Source organism: Euphorbia lathyris, chromosome 5, assembly GCF_963576675.1.
Source record: "Euphorbia lathyris chromosome 5, ddEupLath1.1, whole genome shotgun sequence".
Classification (NCBI taxonomy): domain Eukaryota; kingdom Viridiplantae; phylum Streptophyta; class Magnoliopsida; order Malpighiales; family Euphorbiaceae; genus Euphorbia; species Euphorbia lathyris.
The window spans coordinates 21,437,745-21,460,654 of record NC_088914.1 but is presented as its reverse complement, the minus strand read 5'-3'; positions in this window follow the sequence as shown (position 1 = coordinate 21,460,654).

Here is a 22,910-nt window from a genome sequence, read left to right as displayed (position 1 = left end):
CGTACTGTCCCGAGAAAGGTAAGGCTGATGGAAAGAAACAAGAGGAAAGCTGATCAGGACCCAGCTGAGTCAGCTGAGAAGAAACTGAGAACAGAAGCAGAATCTGTTCTTGAGCCCCACATTACCCAAGAGGGGTCTCCACAAAAACAAGCCTCTGTTCCTCCAAGTGAGAAACAAGCCAAAACCCCTGCGAGTCCAAAAGAAGCTCCACTCCCACCTCAAGCTCAAAGCAACTCAGCACCTGAGGTCAACATGCCTCGTAGTCCTGTCATTACACAGGGCACTCAGTGCGAGCCCACTCCTGCCAAATATGCACACCTAGGTGCTACTGAGTCAGGACGGCGTGTCATCGCCTCAGCTAACACTCTGCTTCAAGAACAAGCTCATCCTCCACCAACTCATGCCCAGTCCTCTCATCCACCTGTCACTCACCCTATTCTGCGTGAAATCCATGACTTGATCAATCACTTCTCCTCTGTCCAGACGCAGCAACCAACACATGCTCAAATGACCGCACTCATGCTGACTATGGTCAGTCACATGAATTCCTTGGAGGGTCAAATACGTGTGCTGCAAGATCAGGCCAAGTCTCCTGCCCCTACCATCAATTTGCCTACTGCTGATGCTGGCAAAACGGGGGAGAAAGCGGCAACTAAGGAGAAGGAACTCTAAGTAAGAAACTAGAGAGAGTTAGAAGTTAGGAAGAAGAACTTTATTCTGAAGGAGAAGGAACTCTAAGTGAGAAACTAGAGAGTTAGAAGTTAGGAAGAAGAACTTTATTCTGTTTTATTTTGTTTTAAAATGCTTTTTGTTGTTTTATTTTAAACAATGGTATGCCTAACTTCTATTACTTCTGAAATACTTGCATTCATATTATTTAATCATTGATTATTCATCCTTCAAATGCCAAGTATTATATGAATGCATGCTGCATATAAATGTTTGAACTTGTCAAATATAAACCATTGAACAAATGATTTACTCAGCGCTCTGTCACTATAAATTACTTCCGCTGAATACTGAGTAAAATAGAATATGACCCACAAGCTGACCTACACCTGAAAACTGATCTTAGACTTATTCAGTTAAACCTTAAAATGTTTAGAATAAAACTAAGTCAGTAGTTCAGTCCTTACGGGGGAGTTCACTTAATTAACAAGTCAACTATCATGGGGGAGCTCATACTGAGTTCCTTGCTGATTGGTTTTGCCAACATCAAAATGGGGGAGTTTGTTGAAACACCTTTCCACAAGATTTTGATTTGACAAAATTAATTAAGTGAAAGTAAATATTCTACAACACACTAAGTTTAAATGCTTTGGCTTATTGTTACTAATGTGTTTGTTCAATGTTGAGTTTATAATTTATCATAAGACATAAAGATCATAAGGCTCAAGCCCTATATGGAAGTCAAGGCCCAAGTCAAACAAACCCAAGATCACTCAGCCCGCGTGTCTTCAAAACGTTGCCGTTGAAGTAATGAGACGGATGCTGAGTAAAGAAGGATCGAGAAGATCCACGTAGACAACTTCGGTATGAAGCTGCTGAGCTGTCTCGACAAAACGTACAAGACAGCTGCTGACCATAAGACAGCTTCCAGACAAAGTATTTCCTCTTTAAGTAAAAACCAGAAGACACAGCAAGCTGTCTGGTTGACATTACCCAAAATGGAGGAACATACTGTCACACTGACCGAAGAACATAAGACGCTGGAATCTGATTGGCTAAAGAGAACTGCTGGCAGACTCAGTGAAAACGACTTGTAGCCGTTTCCCTCCAACGGTTATTTCGAAATTCGAAATAACCAGAACCTCTCACAGCTCTCTATAAATAGAGCATTCAGAATCCACATTCAGTAGAGAACTTTGAGCAAAAGCCGTTACGCTGACCAAACGTATACAAAAGTTCTCCATCAAAAGCAAAGCAAATTCTTACACTACAAAGTCTATTCATTTGTGTAAAAGTCTAGAGTGATTGTTTTTCAATCATCTAAGGTGTTCTAGCAATTGTTGTTTAGGAGAAAATCTTTATCATTTCTAGAAGTAGAAAGGAGAAGCTGAGTACTCGGTTTTAGTACTTGGTGAATTAGAATAGAAGTGAGTAGAGGTATAGAGGAAGGTACTCTTGTTATACTCGGCTTCTGATTTTGTAAAAGGTTTGAGGCTCTACCTTTAAAGAGCTCAGTAGAGGATTTGAAATCTCGGAAGTGTTCCGGGGACAGGACGTAGGCTTAGAAGAAGCCGAACCTGGATAAATCTGCTGAGTGAAGTATTTCTAAACCTTAACTCCTTATTTATATTGCTTGCTTAAAACAAACTAAAACTGACCAAGTAAAAGAGGTCAAGCTGAGTTGTGCGCTACCAACGAGCAGGTTCAGGAATAGACTCTAAGTGCTATTTCTTGACCTAAGCAACGAAGCTGTCCTAGTCACTAGTTGACTAAGTCAGTGTCTTGCTGAGTGCTAAGCGCCGCTGTTATATAAACTTTTCTTAAAGAAAAGAAATCTGCCCAAATTATTTTAAAAAGGTAAAATAGTTCCTAACCCCCCCTTGGAACTATATTTGCAACCTTACAAGGGACCAACAACTCCAAGTTGATCATCGAACAGGCACAAGGAAACTGGGAAGTGAGGGAAGAAAGGCTACGTCCATATCTAGATCAGCTAGAAGGGTTGGCACAAAGATTCAAGGAATGTCGTTTCTATCATATTCCTCGAGCACAGAACCAGGCAGCGGATGCTTTGGCCACTTTGGTGTCAGTTTGGGACAACCCTCGGAACCTTGCCTCGAAACCGTTGGTATTGAGGAGATCTCACAAACCACGCTACGAGGACGTAATGCTGTTAGGGGCAGATGAAAAACCGTGGTATTTCGATATCGTGAACTTCATGAAGCATGGGACATATCCGGCAGAGTCAGAACCGAGGGATCAAGCTGTGATTAGAAGGTTAGCTCGGCAGTTCGTCATCCACAACGACTTACTTTACAAAAGGCACATCGATGGGTTACAACTAAGGTGCTTGGATGCGGGAGAAGCCCGCGAGGCAATGGAATCAGTACATTCAGGAATTTGCGGGGCCCCATATGGGAGGAGCAGTGTTAGCCAAGAAAATCATCAGACAAGGCTTCTATTGGCTCACCATGGAAAGAGATTGTAGCGAGTATGCGAAGAAATGCCACGATTGTCAAATCCACGGCGATTGTAGTCATCTTCCAGCCATGGAATTACATGTGTTAGCACCTATTTGGCCATTCGCGGCTTGGGGCATTGACATCATTGGTGAGGTAAGGCCTAATACTTCAAACGGGCACAAGTTTATTGCAGTCGCCATCGATTATTTCACCAAGTGGGTAGAGGCGGAGTCGTTTAGCAAATTGGGATCCAAGCAGATGAGAAAGTTCATTGAGAAACACTTGGTCACCAGGTTCGGAGTGCCTCATCACATGATCACGGATAATGGGGTCCAGTTTCAGGGGGAAGTAAGAAGTCTCTTCCAAGAATATGGCATTGAACATCACAGATCTTCTCCGTACCGTCCACAAGCTAATGGGGCAGTAGAAGCAGCTAATAAGAATCTTAAGAGGATTCTCGTAAAAACGGTGGAATCACATCGGAATTGGCATGAGCAGCTCCCACTCGCATTATGGGCTTATCGCACGACAGTCAGAACCTCGACTGGGGCGACGCCATTCTCCTTGGTATACGGAACAGAAGCAGTCCTGCCGATTGAGATCGAAAAGCGATCGTTGAGAATCGCAGTGGAAGCAGAAATCCCCGAGACGGAATGGGTGAAGAGGCGATGTGAGCAATTGGCTTTAGTTGACGAGAAAAGGATGGAAGACCTTTACCATGTACAGTTATATTAAAGAAGGATGGCTCGAGCTTTCAATAAAAAGGTCAAGACCAGTCCTATCAAAGAAGGAGATTTGGTGCTGAAACAGATTCGTGTGACGCACACCGACCCTAGGGGCAAGTTTAAACCTAACTGGGAAGGGCCATTCGTCGTGAAGAAGATACTGAGCAAAGGAGCGGTGAAGTTAACTACCATGGACGGCATGGAATTCTCCGAACCTACCAACCTGGATAGGCTTAAGAAATACTTTTCGTAAAAAAAAAGAGAAAAAGAAAGAAAAATTCCCGATAGGTTGAAAACCCGCAAAGGGCGACCTATGCAACAATAAGGGAAATCCCAATGGGTGAAAACCCGAAAGGGCACTCATTTAAAAATTCCGGGATAGTAAAAGGAGAGGAGAAAAATCGTCGGGATCCGAAAACCGAAAGGCGGGTCCTGGTAACAATAGTTATAACTTGAGCAGTTACAAAAACAATGTATAAGAGGCTAAGTATTTCTGTTGTTTGTAAATAAATAAAGGCATGAATATATTTGACGAGAATGATTGGAATCATCACAATCTACTGAATGTATGATAATATGAATCATGAGTTATATATTTCCTATCTTACTGTTCACAAAAAAACCTACCTACTATCCACCCCACTCCCTATACATCAGCTATACATCGGGGTAACTCTAATGAAAACTACAAAGCAATACATAATAAGCCTAATATGGAGGGAAGTCCCAGTAGGCCTCAAACCCCCTCAAATGCGATGCCCGCTCCGCAGATAAGGTCTCATCGGTAACTCGGAGCCTCTCCTCAGCAACTCGTGCTCTCTCCTCGGCAGCGAGGCGTCCTGTGGTCTCAACATGCACCCTCTCCTCGGCAGCGAGGCGTCCAATCATCTCATCACGCGCCCTCTCCTCAACGACAAGACATCCAGCAGTCTCCCTCCGCATCACCTCCGACCAGTGGTTGTTCCGCTCTTGGTACACCTGGCCAACCCTGGCATCAGCCTCCCGCACCGACTCGCTCTGTCTCCGCTCATGGGCGTGAAGATCGCTCTAAAAAAAGGAAAATAAGAGAAGAAAAACAGATGTGAAAAAAAAAAAAAAAAAAAAAAGGAAAAGAAGAAGCAGCATAGGCAAGAACAGAAATCATACATATATGCATGCATTCCACTACACTAAAATAAAGTAAGGATACATACCAGGTGATCGGCACAGCGCAAGCTGAGGCAGTCTCGGAGGTAACCGGACAGTCCCACATAATCTGTGCAGGTCTCTCTCGTAGTCAGAGAAGCGTCTGAAGGATCAAATGGGACCCTCGAGGTAAAGATAGAAGGAGCCGCCTCGACCCCCGCATAAGCTGCCCCGGACTCATCGTAACAAACCGTGGCAAAATCTCTCCCGTAGTCCGGTACGGGCACGCCTAGGGAAGACCTCTCCGGTCGGGCGGCACTGGAGGACTCGCCGACATAGTAGGGTGGCTCGTCTACGGATGTCTGAGCTCGAGTACCGTCAAAGAAGTCCGACAAATGAGCACTCCTCCAGGACCCCTCCTGCAAATAAAAACACAATAAATACCGCTAACCATCTCATGAATAAAAGGTAAAAAGCGGAATCACTTACCGGGACCTCCTCCTGACCAAAGACTGCCGCGACAGCCTCCCTCGAAAATACGTCTGCCACCGGATCCACCTCCATCACTACCGCCGGGGCATCCCTCGCGCTCAACAGAGTCGATAGGTAGGGATCACGGCCCCCGGCATGAACCCACACCTCTCTACCGAAAAACTGACGGGTCAAGTCCTGACGGATGACCGACAGGGGCATGGTCCGCACCGCGAACATGGAAACGGGAATCTCGCCCGGTGTCCAGTGTGCGTCACTAACCCCGGTGATGCCTCGGTCCCCCAAATACCATGCCCGCACGCAGGGGCCGGTGAGCACGCACTGCTGCTCCTGGATCACAGATACATACATGTAATCGGGACCGAAGTCGAGGTCATCCCACCTGAACTTAATCTAAAAAAAAAAAACACAAAGAGAAAGTCAGAACGGTTCAAACAAGAATCTAGCACGACTAGACGACATCTACCTGTCCCAGGGTCCACGAGTCAATCCAATCTAGGAGCCGCGCCACCGTCCGTCTCCTCTCAGCGCCTAGGTCAAAATCTCTCCATCGGGTCATGAGAGGGAGCCTCGGTACTCGTGGCCGAGGCAGAGACTGACTGGGAAGAATCCGCCTCTCATACGCCCAAACCTGCGGTAAAAACAAAGATTATAAGTGTGAAAAGTGCGAAGAAGATAAAATGGGCGAGTCAAGGGCGCGTCACGTACCAGCAGGGCAAAGGTGTAACCACCAAAGTCCTTGCGCTTCCGGCAAGTCAGATCCAAAAATTTATATAGAGAGGCTAGACCTGCCCCCGCCCAATCATAGGAAGCCGCCGTATCCAAATCACTGAGTGCCTGAATAAGACCCGCGTGTACCTTTCCGCCCTTGGTACGGAAAATCATCTCGCTCAGAGTATACACTAAGAAACTACGAACTGCCAAGTCAGTATCGTCCGTCTCGCAAAAATCCCGGCGACTCAAAAGGCTCGCAGTAGAAATAAACTTCGCCGGAGTAGATCTGGCGCCTGGACAAACTCCCGGCCCAATCAAAGTAGCAAGCCTAACGAGGTCAACCCGCGGTCGCATCAGGTCAAAATGAAAGGGAACTGGAGTGCTGCTCCCCCGCAGCCCCGTCAACAAAGAGAAATCTCTGGGCGAGATGGTCATCTCCCCAAAGGAAAGATGGAAGGTGTGGGTCGAGTCAACCCACCGCTCGCATAAGGCACGTAGGCCAAAACGATCACACACCCCGTTGGTGTGGGGCAGCGCTGAAATAAAGGGCTCGAAGCCCAACTCGCGCACACGGGCTCTCACCGCGGCGCCTGCCTAGCATACCACGAATGAATCTCGGCCGTAGTCCCGGAAATCTCGATGAACTAGAAAGAACAAGACAGGAAAATTTAAATACGATTCCTAAAGCGTACGATTGATGAAAACGCGTTAAGACTAGGTATTCTTTCATTATCTAACCTAGAGACATCTGGTCAATTAGGGCCAACTTTCTATAAAAGTCTCTCCTTTAGGGTCGCTCATGTAAGGTTTAGTTAATTCTTTAATCCACTCTCGTCCGCATTGACAAGGAGCATAGGTTAAGTTTACTATTCACGTGCATTAGTTAAGTTTTCACTATTCACGTGCATTAGTTAAGTTTTTACTATTCACGTGCACTATTCACGTTTTTACTATTCACGTGCACTATTCACGTTTTTACTATTCACGTTATTTTCACTGTTAGCATGCATAAATTCGTAGTGTTGCTATTCACATGCATATAGTGCGCATTCTTACACAGAAATAAACAAGTGTTACTTGTAAGTGAAGAAATTCATGTTTTCTAGCTAAAGTCCTCTAAGGCAATCTAAAAGTTAGCATGCAAATCATGTTCGGATAGGAATACTAAAGCCTAGAATTTGAATCAAACAAAAGTGAGAAATCACTTACCTCGTTGTAGCGTGTCCGGCTCAGATGTGTCGTAGGGTCGTGGAAAGGGTCCACTCTATCTAGGTTCACGTAAACCTCATCCATGCCTCTCGTGCCATCGCATTCATCCAAATCCATCCCGAGGATAATCCAAATCAAAGTCTAGAGAGAGAAAGAAGAGAGAGAAAGTGTGGGGTTGAAATGAAACCCCACCACCTTATATAGGAAGAGGGAATGGCATTCCCGTAAATAGTGAAAAAAGTACGATGTGACATAAAGGTAAAAAGTAAATAATTAATTACCAGGCGCACAGATCTCTGATTTGCAGTCCGTTTCAGCCTGCATTTCTCCCAGACAACAACCAATACTGTCAAGATATGAACTCCAGACAACAGCCAATTTTTACAGAACAGTGACACCAGTCAAAATACAGATAACAGTCAACAGAAAAATAATCATTAGTCTATATCATTCTAGACCAAAACACGTTCCCATTAAACCTCCGAGACACTAGCTCCAGACAATGGTGTTTTAAAAGAATTCAGAATCGTTAGAAAGAACTTTTTTGCCCTTGAGCCACCTTACCTACGGTTCACGACCGAGGTAGCTTTTTTACGGTTCACGACCGAGGTAGCTTTTCAGCCATCTTACCTACGGTTCACGACCGAGGTAGCTTTTTAGCCATCTTACCTACGGTTCACGACCGAGGTAGCTTTTTAGCCATCTTACCTACGGTTCACGACCGAGGTAGCTTTTTAGCCATCTTACCTACGGTTCACGACCGAGGTAGCTCTTTAGCCATCTTACCTACGGTTCACGACCGAGGTAGCTTTTTAGCCGTCTTACCTACGGTTCACGACCGAGGTAGCTTTTTAGCCGTCTTACCTACGGTTCACGACCGAGGTAGCTTTTTAGCCATCTTACCTACGGTTCACGACCGAGGTAGCTTTTTAGCCATCTTACCTACGGTTCACGACCGAGGTAGCTTATTAGCCATCTTACCTACGGTCCACGACCGAGGTTGCTTTTGAGCCATTCTTACCCATAGTCAACGTACGCTAGATTCCGAGAGAAAAACGTCCACCGACGGCCGATTCAGAGGCAAGGCTGGAAAGAATCGACAAACAACACCGGAGCGCGCAGCGCGAAGGTCAGGTATTCTCCCTCCTACTCTTTACGTGTCTTTTACTTTTTATATGTTTTACATTGCATGTGTGCGTTAGCAAAAAACGTTTTCAAAACACACACATCACTGTCAAAATAGCAAAGTAGGGGCAACTGTAGAGACCGAGTCGGAGGACCTGTGACGAAAACCTAAAAACAAGACGGTTGAAGCGATTGATTCCGGAAGTTTTGAAAAACAAAAAATATATAAAGAATGATAAGTACATAATAAGGAAGAAAGAGTTATGGCGGGTCGCTGTTGCCAATGGGGTGGCTCGCAAATGCTTAGCGGCATGGTGCGAGCGCTTAGCGGCATACGACGCGCGGGGCGCACGTTCAACGTCCGTCGGATGCACGCATCCAACCACAAGTGGCGCGCGCTCGACGTCCGAGCGATGCACGGGCCCGGTGGCGCGGAGCGCGCTCTCGTCGGCCACGGGGCGTGTGCGCCTGGCAGCGCGAAACGCGCCTTCGACAACCGCGATGCGTGGGCGCCCGACGGTACGGAACGCACGCTCGACGGCCGCAGCGCGTGCGCGCCCGACGGCGCGAGACGCGCCCCGGCGGCGCGAGACGCGCCCCGGCGGCCGTTGGGCGAGCACCCACCGACGTCGGGCGAACGCCCAACGGCGGTTGGGCGCGCGCGCCCAACGTGTGGTTGGGCGGCCGCCCAACCCCCTTGGGCGACGCCCGATTCTTTTTGGGCGTCGCCCATTCCGCCGGGGATCCGTTTGCCTATAAAAGGCACGGATCCCCATGCAAAAAAGGGAGAAGAAAAGGGAGGAGATTCTTTGGAGCTTTCTCACTCTAAACATTTTTAGAGAGAGAAAGTCAATTTTTTGGAGAAAATATTTTTTTTCCCAAAAAAATCCAAATTTTCCCAAAGTTAAATTTTTACTAAAAAACACAAAAAACCGGAAAATCACGACTCGTGGAATCAATCGGCTTCGACTGTCAGATACCGAATTTAAGGTATTATCCGAGGACTAGACTCTTTTATTTTATTTAATTTATTTCCTTCTTCTATTTATTTTTATGTTATAGTTTTTATTTATTTAGTTATTCATTTATTTTATCACGTTTTATTTAATTTAGCGTATTTATTTAATTTTTGTCTCGTGTTGAATAAAATGTGGTTTTGTTTTAAAATAAAAAACCTCGTTTTGATATCCCAATACGAACCGTGATCCGATAAAAAGGTAGTTCGGGTATTAAAGACGTTGTAATTATAAGTTGTAATTTAAAGAATTTCCAAATAACGTTTTAAAATAAAAACGTCGTTTTAGGGACGTCCGTTATTGACTATGATCCATTTTTGGTAGTTCGGAAATCCAAAACGATTGAATTATGTTTAATTTAAAGCTTTTGAATAGATCTGGAAATAATTGGAGTGCTGCTGTAATTTGCCATTTCTGTCACTAATTGCTGTTTACCGACGGATTTTCCGTCGGTAAATCTGCTGAAATGTAAAAAATGCTGTTTTAGTCCCTCTTTCTCAACTTTTAAGTTTTTGATCCTTGGTATACATATATATAGTTATGTAATATATACTTTTAAACTATTTTTTAGATATTTGGTACCTATAGTTATTTAGAACGTCTATATATTATTTTTCATTAATTTGATCTATTTTAAGTATATGTATATATATATTTCCTTTTTCATTCATTTGAGTTATATTGGATTTTATTTTAAATGTTATTTACTTGAGCATTTTGGAGATAATTAGTAAATATTAGTGGATAAATATATATTATTTTTGACATTTAAAATTACATTAATTATGTATATATATAGTTTTGGGATATTTGGGCTATATTAGTTATTATTAAATAAAACTATTTTGGTGACAAATGTTATTTTCTTATCTAGGAGTTTTATTTACTATTTTCACATGTTTAAAGTATAAATGTATTATATTTAGTATTTTCATATATGTATTATATAGTCTCTTTTCGTTAACTTTTATTTCATATTTCCTTTTTGGATTAAAATGTATATATATATGCTTATATTATTTTCTTTATTCTTTTGGGCCATTTAGGGGTCCATGTTTCAAATGGGCTTTATTTGGGAGTGAATTTTGGTTTAAATATGTTTATTATTGTAACTATAACAAGTAGAGAATCCACTAAGGAAAAAGGGGAAAATAAATCACAAAAAGAGTTTTCAATTTAATTATTTAAACTAATGAGTTTTTAGAAGTTCCTAATGTAAATAATGAAGTTTTGAATCGTTTTCTTAAATGATTTGTACAAAATAAAATTGACTTGTATGTTTAACCACGTTTTCTTATCAAAGGTTTTTATCTCAAACGCTTTCAAACACTCGAGTCGTTCCAACGGCAATTCGGGTGAACTTCATCAAACGGGGTTTTAAAACGCACCTAAATCGTTCCAACGGCGATTAAGGTACGAACCATGAAAATAAATTCGTTTTGGGGAAATAAGTTAGCATAGAATTAACACGCAACACGACATGTAAATCACGTTGTAACTAAATCACTTCTTTCTTCCCCCCTCTCTTTGTATGAATATTAAACTGGTGTAAATGGGTGATTCTTTTCAATAATATATGCTCAAAACGGTTTCTAAAAAGAGAAAGAAAAGGTTTCAAATGAATTTTAAACTTAAAGAAGTATACGATTAGTCCGTTATCGCCTAACATGCTGAGTAGGAGGCCGGTGGTTCATAACCGGGCGATGTCGGGGTGCCTAGTAGCCTTTCTCCGGAAAGGAGCTAGCCTTCTCGGCTCGTACCTAAGTTTCCCGAACCCACACCGGTCTCCCGCAAGGGATCGGTGTTTATTTTCCCATTCGTGAGTGGCGACTCTTCCATATCTCCGAGCTCCGGTCCTGCCGAGCAGCTTGATTCCACGATTGGTTGCTTTCGGCACCAATCACCGCTTACGTCGCCATGAGGTTTCCACCCCCCGGTCCGCCCGGGAGATTAGGCCGCGGCACTTCGTCTAACAACTGCATGTGTTGTTTGCTTTATTTACTCAGCATATAAATTGCCTAAGCTGATCCTGAGTAAGTAAGTGGTGCTGAGTTGGAAGCTGACCTCCAAGAGTGTCAATTCCTAACTATCAAGAAAACTACTTTGGTCAACATCTGACTGAAGCTGTCCTATGATATATCTCACCAAGCTGACCAAAGGCTGAGTTAACAAACTCTCAAAAATAACTTCAGTCAACCTAATTAAAACGCAAAAAGTTATATTAGTTCCTAACCCCCCCTTGGAACTAATTACCAGGGACCAACAAGTGTAACGTAGTAGAGTTACTCAGCAGACTTATCCTGGTTCGGCCTCTCCGCCTACGTCCAGTCCTCAGAATCCTTCCGAGCTTTTTCAATCCTCTACTGAGCTCTTTAAAGGTAGAGCACAAACCTTTTACAATAGCAACTGAGTATGCAAGAGTACCGTCCTCTATTCGTCTACTCAATCCTATCTACCACTGAGTACTATAACCGAGTACTCAGCTTCTCTCTACCCCTGAGTACTATAACCGAGTACTCAACTTCTCTAACCTTTTACAGATGATACAAGACTTGTTCTCACTTAGTGAAGAACACTTTAGATGAATAAAATCACTCTAGACTTTTACACAAAAATAGGAGTTGGTGTAAGAGCTTGCTTTTTTTTTTCAGACAGCTTCTATTTTGGATTTCGCAATTGAATTGATGAAGATTTGCTTGTCTGTCTTGTTTTTTATCCAAGTGATGAATTTGCCTTTTTATAGTGATCTTTGAGGCGCCAATGATTTGAATCCCGATATAGCCATTGTGGGGAAACGGTCTTTATTCGTCATCAATTGGTCAGCACTCAGTGCTGCAGGCCAATCCTATCTTCTGTTTTCGTCAGGAGCCAGGTTTGCCAGGTTTGTCTTCTAACACCAGGTTTGTCTTTTTGCGCCAGGTTTGTCTTCTAGTAAATATCAGATGGTCCATGCTTCTCGAAAAGGTCCTTCCGATAGATTTTTGAGTCTTTTAATTATTTCAGAAAATTGTCAGACCTTGTCTTCCAAGTTGACGGATCATTGACGCTGACCTGACGACTACTCAGCTTGACTCAGCGGCTTCTCCTTCAAGCTTTTCTGAAGAAGACATTTCTTTCGCTTAAGCTGAGTTGCATTTTACTCGGCTTCTTGCATCTGCTAACTTCGTCTTGACTTTCTCTTATAGATTTTTAGTTCCTGTTCTTATTACTTAACTTACTCAACATTGAACAAACATATTAGTACAATTAAATCAAAGCACTTAAATTTAATTGTTCAATCATGGGATTAACTTAAATAATTTTTTCAAATCAAAATCATGTGGAAAGGTGTTTCAACAGCCGATTCTTGTTATAGACCACCGGTTTCCTCCTTGCCAGAGAATGAATACAGGGGCTCCTTCAGCTTGGATGACGGGCGCTGCTGTGCGTACTGCCCTCTTTGAGATGAGCCCGTTTAAGGCTCCTGGCCCCGACGGCTATCAATCCGGTTTCTTCCAGCAGTTTTGGGATACTTTTGGCTTTGCTTTCACTGAGGCAGTCCTGCAGGCTCTTCATTCTGGGTCTATTCCTCCGAGTTAGAATGAGACTTTTCTTACAATTATTCCGAAAGTCCCTTCGCCTGAAATGATTTCACAATTTCGTCCTATCAGTTTGTGTAACGTGCTGTACGAAGTGGTGACCAAGTGCATTGTCAATCATCTGAAGCCGATGCTCCACTCTGTTGTTGGGCCCACCCAGAGTAGTTTTGTCCTAGGGCGGAAAATTGCTGACAATATCATTCTGTTATAAGAAACTATTCATTCATTCAAAAAGAAGAAAGGGTGTCGTGGTCTTATGGTTATGAAGCTAGATTTGGAGAAAGCGTATGACAGAATATCCTGGTCTTTTCTGCAGGATACGCTCCAGAAGCTAGGTTTGGAGTCTAATTTAGTTAATCTGATCATGGCATGTGTAAAGGGCTCCAGTATGAGGGTGCTTTGGAATGGGGAACCTCTTGACCCCTTCTCCCCAACTCGGGGGCTTCGTCAAGGAGACCCTCTTTTTCCCTATTTGTTCGTCCTCTGTTTGGAAAGACTTGGTCATATGATTATGGATAACATTAACAATGGCAGGTGGAAGTCTATTGAGCTTTCTCGCGGAGGCCCGAAGCTTTCTCACATCTTCTTCGCCGACGACATTGTGCTAATGTCTGAAGCTTGCGTTTCTTAATGGATTTATAAACGAAGAGGTATATGTTAATCAACCTCTTGGGTTTGAAGATCCAAAGTTTCCAAACCACGTTTATAAACTCAAAAAGGCCTTGTACGGCCTAAAGCAAGCTCTAAGAGCTTGGTATGAGAGGTTGACCAACTTCCTGCTGACCAGGAACTATGTCAGAGGAAAAGCTGACACAACCCTGTTTATTAAGAAAAAGGGTAAACATACCCTACTTGCACAGATATATGTAGATGATATAATATTTGGTGCTACTGACCAATCTTTGTGCAAAGAATTTAGCCAACAGATGCAAACTGAATTCGAAATGTCTATGATGGGTGAACTCAACTTCTTCCTTGGACTTCAAATCAGGCAAGGTAAGAATGGCATCTTTATAAGTCAGTCTAAGTACACCAAGGAAATGTTAAAGAAATTCAACATGGTAGATTGTAAGCCAATATCAACCCCTATGGGTACTGATACTGTCCTATGCAAGGACGAGAAGAGTAAGTCAGTTGATAGTAAACTCTATCGAGGTATGATAGGTTCTTTACTCTATCTCACAGCTAGTAGACCTGATATTCAGTACTCAGTATGCTATTGTGCTAGATATCAAGCTGACCCCAGGGAATCTCATCTAACTGTCGTAAAAAGAATTTTTAGATACTTGCAGAGCTCAGTTGATGCAGGTCTATGGTATCCAACTTCAAATGATTTCACACTCATTGGATACACTGATGCTGACTATGGACGAGATAAGCTAGAACGAAAAAGTACTTCGGGAGGATGTCATTTTCTCGGAAGCTGTCTAGTATCTTGGTTCAGCAAGAAGCAATCATCCGTAGCCCTATCTACAACTGAAGCTGAGTACGTGGCTGCTGGAAGCTGTGTTGCTCAAGTCCTATGGATAAAGCAATAGCTTGAGGATTATGGAGTCAAAACAAAGACAATAGAGATCAAATGTGATAACAAGAGTGCCATTGATCTATCAAAAAATCCAGTCCAACACAGCAGGATGAAGCATGTTAGCATAAGACATCACTTCATCAAAGATCATGTACTAAAGGATGAGATCAAGCTGACCTATGTACCTACAAATGATCAGCTTGCAGATATCTTCACAAAGCCCTTGGCACGAGAACAATTCAATACACTAAGGGAAGCCATTGGTATGTCAAATCCACTCTAACTAAACCTGCATAAATTGAATATTTTGCCATGTTGAGTGAAAATTTGATTGAATGTGCAAATGCCATGTTGAGTAGAGTAAAAATAAACATCTACTACTTACCAAGCTTGATATATAGAAATCACCCTATGCTAAGTAAATGTACATGCTGAGTAATTAGCTTATGATGAGTCACTAAGAGACAGAAAATTTGTCTGGATAAAACTAAATACTCAGTTTCACAAACGGTTCACCTTCTAGGAAAACCGTACCAAAAGCCCACTTGCAACCATAAATGCCAACACGTGTAATAAAAGGAACCTAGGAAAGGTAAATAATTATGAAATAACCCATGCGCCGAAGAGCGTCATAAATGGCAGAATCTCTGTCCATTGAATTCCCCAAGATAAAAATCGGATAGTTCAAACGACGATTTAGGTTTCAATAAGTAGAGGAAAAATACATGAATAATTAATTTGATTTTGTTAATTCTAATTGGATTAGGATTATGAATTAAATTAATTAAGAGATAAATAAGTTAGGAGTTTTAATTAGATTATAATACTCCTATTATTATCCAATAAGGTTATTATTATTATCCTTGATATATTAGATATATAATGAGATAATAAATAGGAATTCTATTCCGAATTGAATTCCTATTCAGTAACCTAATTCTATCTAACTAGGGATTAGATACAAGAGGGCCCTTAGGATTTTCGAAATCCACTAGCCAATCCCCTATTGAGATTTTCGAAATCCCCTATAGTGCAAGAGAGAGAAAATTTCGACACCCCCAGTTCGAGGACGAGATTTTCTACGGCTTCCTTCCGATCAATTGATTTCATCTATTTCTTTTATCCTTGATCTTGTGTTGATTAATTAGAGGCAATCTACTTTGGTTGCTATTCAACGGTTGATTCTAAATTAATCTTCCCGTGTTTTATTCCGTGTTTGGGAACTCGGAGAAGAGTTGTGGGCACTTCATTAACAACGGTAGATTGATCATCAAAAGGTAATTCTTCTTATCCCTCCTTATATGAAATAACGATTAACGGATCCTAGGGTTAATGGAAATAGGTTAAAATTTTTATATTTCTGCTGCTATACCTTAGCCTAATTTCCAACAGTGGTATCAGAGCCATCGTTAAATCCGTTATTTCATATATGAAAATTTAGAAGTTTTTCAATAGGATTGAATAAATATTTATAGTTAGGATTAATTAACAAATTATTTTGATTAATTAATTCTAAAGATAAATAAGTTTTAATTAATTGTTAATTAAAATAGATTATGCGTATGTTCCTAATTATTTTGGTTGATAATCATTATAACAAAATCTATTAGTTTTATAGTTAGATTGATAAAATCAGTTTTATTAATTCTAAAGATAAAACGGAAATCTATAGTAGGTTTTCCTATTTTCTGAAAAATTGTTTTAAACCCGTTTTAGAACTGATATATATATATTTAAAATTGTTATTATAAAAAAAAATACGACAGCCGCCCGAGTTGCGCCTCGCGGTGCGACTGGCCGCTGTCACGCGGCTGCTGCCTCACGGCAGCAGCCGCGTGCGCCGCCTGGCCGCCGCTGCCGCAAGGCAGCGGCGGTTCAGCCACCCTAGGGCTGCTGCCAATCGGCAGCAGCCCACTCTCGGGTCCGGCCCGAGACCCACTTGAATTTTAAATTGTTTAAAAATCAGTTTTTATATATAATTAAATATATATGTTTCAGAAATTGATAGTTTTCTGTTTTGATTATCGAATGAAAATTTGTTTAAAAGTTTGTTTTACCAATTTGTAAATCAAAATGTTAAATGAATTAAAATCAAAATAATTGGGACGTGCATAATTAAAGTTTTGTATAGTTATATTAATCTAAAATTAATATAAAAGATACGAAACTATTAGAAGTAAAATTGGATGAAAGTTAATTTGATAAGTTAATGTGATTAACATAAATATTACATAAAATAGTTATGTAATCAACCAATTAAATTTATTTAATTGAGTCTATGCATGTTTGGAGTTATGGACATATTTGGACCCTCTTTTAGTCTTTTGGTATTTTTGAAATAGGGCATGCGAGTCCTGCCTTTCTACTATCTATTGTAATTTCTCCTCTCATCTAATTCCCTTCAATTCAATTGAAGTTTTCTTTAGTAGTATAGAAATTAATATGTAATTTCAAGGCGCCATGGAGAAGACGGAGGACCTAAAGAGAAATATGTAATAGTTAGTATTTCCTTAGGTTTGCCCTTTTATTCCGTCTCTGGCTCGACGGAATAATTTAGATGATATGTCCATAACGCCAATGTATGTGAATGTATGTGTCTGATGTATGCTAAAGCAAATCAAGACTAAGTTAGATTATGAGACCTAAAATAAAATCCCTCATTAAAAAGTTAAGTAAATAAACAAGTTATTAAAATCGGTTGCCCCTCCCTAATATTATAATTCAGCCGGCAGTACTGGGGGCCTTTGGGTTGTTGAGCAAACTCAAGCTCGGGTCTTACGGTAACACCTGAATTATCGAAAATTACTTTTCATGAATATGGGGTAATACTTGAATTAGATTATGATAATTGGATGAGCAAACTCATGTTTGAAGGAAATTAAGGCTAAGGTATGGCAGCGGAAATATAAAAATTTTAGCCTACTTCCTTTTAACCATAGGATCCGTTAATCGTTATTTCATATAAAGAGGGATAAGAAGGAATACCTTTCGATGAACAATCTACCGTTGTTAAAGAAGCGCCCACAAATCTTCTCCGAGATTCCAACCACAAAGTATAACACGGTGAGGTTAAGATGGAATCAACCCTTATGAGATGCAACCAAATTAGATTGCCTCTAATTAACCAACACAAGATCAAAGAGAAAAAAAAGGGATGGATGAGATTAATCAATTGACGGAAGCCGTATGAATTCTTGTCCACGAACTAGGGGATGCGAATTCACTCTCTCTTACTTAATGTAGGTTTCGAAAATCACAATAAGGGGAGGGGATTAGCTTAGTCGAAATTCTCATAGGGAGGGGGTATATATAGTCGCTTGTATCTAAATCCTAGTTAGATAGGAATAGGTTACTTAATAGGAATTCCATTCGGAATAGGATTCCTAATTATTATCTTATAATATATCAAATACATTTAGGATAATAATAAATAACCTAATTGGATAATAATAGGAGTATATTAATCTAATTAAAACTCCTAAGTTAATTATCTCTTAATTAATTTAATTCACAAACCTAATCAAATTAGGATTAATGGAATTAAAATAATTCCTTATTTACTATATATAAATTTCGGCCCCCTCTATATAAATGGGCCTTACTGGGCTCAATTGGGCTTCCATCTATTAATCATATCCATCTCTCTTTTGGTTCCAAGTCTTATGTGTGATCCATTAGGTTCTTACTACTTCTGGCCGTATGCAACTATTAAATTAATTTCTTCAAGAATTGTATTTAATCCTTGCATAACGGAATGATGTACTGAGTATGTTATAGGCAAGTCTGTAATCATTCCCCCAGAGTCCGTTAAGAAGACAGGTTGATTCTGTCGTTAACCCTTCCGTATTAGTTACAGTATAATTCGATCCTTTATCAACTATATCCTTGAACTGAATCTTATGACTATGGGTGATGTCAAGTCACATATAGCGAGACGTTTGTTTTACTTGTACAGGCCGAGTCAACTCAAATAAATAGGTTAAGTGAAATCTGTATTTCTACTCTTAAGCTATCACCTTGCAAGGATTTAGAGTCGAGTCTTCCACAAGCGATCCTTGGATATATCTCCCATTAATCGGGAGTGATAAATGCTCAATCCAATGTATAACTACCCTGACATTACTTCCTGTGACACCCAACCTTTGCAGTTCACACCCCATAGTCATCTCTGTTAAGGATCGTGGCACCACAAGATCAAAGTCTCACATTCAGTAATTCAGGATGACCAATTAACATTCCTTTGAGTCTGAGGATTACTTATACCTATTAATACCAATGAGATGAACAGGTGACAAGGATGAATCTACCCATCCTGTTATCTCAAATTGGATCCCCAATCCTAATGAACGACGTTTCATCGGATCTATGTAACTGTCCAGATATCTATATATATGAAGCTTGTGAGATCAGCTTTCTGTCGGACAGAAGACATTGTTACATACAAGTCTCAACAGTGATATATCAATCCTAAACATATCACTTGACTTGGGGTGGTTTTAAGTTTATTATAAAGGTTTGTCTCACTTCATGCTTGTATGAACACTTTATAATCACTTTAAACAAACTTACGGATTTCCTTTTATTAGACTTTATATAGTGCTTAAAAGGGATTGCCTTTATATAGTTATAAAACAGATATCTCATTAAAACAAATGATATGAAGAACAATTCATTTACATTAAGTTTGTATCCTGCAACAATTGACTATAGGACACCAAACCCCAACATACTCCCACTTGGACTAAAGCCAATTGTTTCTAAAACTTATCCCAGTAGAAGTTAAATGACGATCATGTACTTTCTGGGTTAAAGGCTTTGTCAACGGATCTGCAACGTTGTCCTCTGTAGGTACTCTTTCTATTCTCACATCTCCTCTAGCCACAATCTCTCTTATGATGTGGTATCGCTTTATGTAGTGCTTGGATGCATTATGAGACCGTGGTTCCTTTGCTTGCGCAATGGCTCCATTGTTATCACAGTACAGAGTAATGGGATTGACAATGTCAGGCACCACTCCTAATTCTGTAATGAACTTTCTAATCCAAACTGCTTCCTTTGCTGCTTTCGCAGCAGCGATGTACTCTGACTCGGTCGTAGAGAAAGCTACGCTTCCCTGCTTGGAACTTTTCCAACTGACCGCGCCCCTATTCAAGATAAACAGGTATCCTGATTGGGATTTAAAATCATTCTCATCTGTGAGATGACTAGCGTCTGAAAATCCTTCAATTTTCAGATCTCCTTCTCCGTACACTAGGAACATATCTTTAGTCCTTCTCAAGTACTTAAGAATGTTCTTGACGGCAATCCAATGCTCGTCTCCCGGATTCCCTTGGTAACGACTCGTTACAGATAACGCGAACGCTACGTCAGGTCTAATGCATAGCATAGCATACATAATCGAACCGATCGCGCTGGCATACGGGACTACAGCCATGCGTCGTTTGTCATCATCAGTTTTAGGACATTGATGATTGTTTAACTTTACTCCATGTACCATGGGTAAGTTACCTCGTTTCGATTTAAGCATGCTAAACCGATTTAGCACCTTTTCAATGTATGTAGCCTGTGAAAGACCAAGCAGTCTACGCGATCTATCCCTGTAGATCTTTATACCAAGTATATAGGCTGCTTCACCAAGGTCTTTCATTGAGAAGTTACCGGATAACCATACTTTCACCGATTGTAATAGAGCAATGTCATTTCCCATTAACAGTATATCGTCCACATATAGTATGAGAAATGCTATAGAGCTCCCACTTGCTTTCTTGTAAATGCAAGCTTTTTCGCAATTTTGTTCGAAACCAAATTGTTTTATGGTTTCGTCAAAACGCTTGTTCCAGCTTCTAGATGCTTGCTTGAGTCCATAAATGGATCTCTGAAGTTTGCAAACTTTATTTGCATCCTTTGATATGAAACCTTCAGGCTGCATCATGTATACATCCTCAAGCAGATTTCCATTTAGGAAAGCTGTTTTCACATCCATTTGCCAAATCTCATAATCAAAATGAGCGGCAATTGCAAGCATGATTCTGATTGATTTGGACATAGCAACAGGAGAGAAGGTTTCGTCATAATCAACACCTTGCTTCTGACGATATCCATTCGCTACCAACCTAGCCTTGTAGGTGCTAACCTTTCCATCCATGTCAGTCTTCTTTTTGAAGATCCACCTGCACCCAATGGGAATTATCCCTTCGGGTGGATCAACCAAAGTCCACACTTGGTTAGTATACATGGAATCCATTTCAGAATCCATGGCCTCAAGCCATGCTTTAGAATCTGGACTAGTAAGAGCCTCTTCGTAGTTTTCGGGTTCGTCGTCTAATACGGGAACCTCGTTATCATCTCCCACTAGAAAACCATATCTAACTGGGAGTTCACGAACTCTTCGTGATCTACGAATAGGTGCCACTGGAGTCTCATCTAATGGGACTTCTTCGGGTACCTCAACCGCCTCTGTTGTTTCAGTCGGTGTTTCTTCCTCTTGAACTTCGTCGAGTTCAATCATGCTTCCCTTTTGTGTTTCTTCGAGAAACTCTTTCTCTAAGAAGGTTGCGTGCTTGGATACTATTACTTTCTGATCATCTGGATGATAGAAGTAATACCCTATGGTTTCCCTGGGATATCCAATGAAGAAACATTTATCAGATTTAGAATCTAGTTTGTCGGACGCAATGCGTTTGACATATGCTGAACAACCCCATACTCGCATAAACGAGAACACGGGTTTCCTACCAACGAACAATTCATATGGTGTGGAACTAGCGGATTTAGTTGGTACTCGGTTTAGGGTGAAGAGGGCAGTTTCTAAGGCATAGCCCCAGAACGTCTTTGGAAGTAAGGCCATGCTCATCATGGATCGTACCATATCTAATAGGGTACGGTTTCTCCTCTCGGATACACCATTGTGTTGTGATGTATAGGGAGGTGTCCATTGTGAGCATATCCCACATTCAGTTAGATAATTCAGAAAATCATCAGAAAGATATTCGCCACCTCGATCAGATCGAAGCGTCTTTATTTTCTTTCCTAATTGATTTTCCACTTCATTCTTGAAGCATTTGAACTTGTCAAAGGCTTCTGATTTGTGCCTCATCAAGTAGATATAGCCATATCGAGTATGGTCATCTATGAAGCTAATGAAGTATCTGAATCCTCCTCTTGCTTGGACTGACATAGGACCACATACATCTGAATGAATGAGTCCTAGAGTGTCTGATACACGCTCACCTTTATTGCTAAAGGGTGTCTTTGTCATTTTCCTTTTAAACATGATTCGCATGTTTCCAATGATTCGGAATCGATTGGATCTATAAGCCCATCTGAATGTAGCTTTAGCATGCGTCTCTTGTTTATATGGCCTAAACGACAATGCCACAAGTAAGTTGAATTATCTATCTTATGCCTTTTGGTATCAATTGCAAAAACAGGAGTTTTATCATCTAACACATAAATCCCATTTTGTGATATTCCTGAGAAATAAAAGATCGAATCTTTATAAAAATTGCAACAATTGTTCTTTATTGAAATATGAAAACCGTCGTCAACAAGACGGCTAATAGAAATAATGTTACGAGACATCTCAGGAACGTATAAACAATTCCTTAATTCTATTACAAGCCCAGAGGGCAAAGGTAAAGTATAATCTCCAATTGCGAGAGCGGCAACTCTTGCTCCATTTCCAACTCGCAAGTTTATGCTTCCTTTCTTTAGTTCCTTAGTCTGATTTAGTTCCTGCATATTTGTACAAATATGAGATCCACATCCGGTATCAAGTACCCAAGATTCAGACAGTGAAACTGTATTTATTTCAATATAAAACATACCAGATGTAGAAGCACCGCCTTTTCCCTTCTTGAGGGTGGCTAGATACTCCTTGCAGTTTCTCTTCCAATGCCCTTCTTTACCACAGAAGTGGAATTCTCCTTTGGGCTTCTTCACTTCCTTTCCCTTGGACACAGCTTTTTTACCTTTCTTGGGATGTTTAGGATTGGGAAAATTCCCTTTCCTTTTCTTCGATCCCTCAATTACAAGAGCCGGTATGGTCTTGTCTTTCTTCATATTGGGCTCAACTGACTTGAGCATGTTTGCAAGCTCTTTAAGAGAGGTTCGCAAGTCATTCATCTGATAGTTCATAATGAACTGTGAATAACTTTCTGGGAGGGATTGAAGAATTAAGTCAACACTTAATTCGTTATCCATCGCAAATCCAATACTAGAAAGTTTGGTAATGTAGCCAATCATCTTGACACAATGTGTCATGACTGATG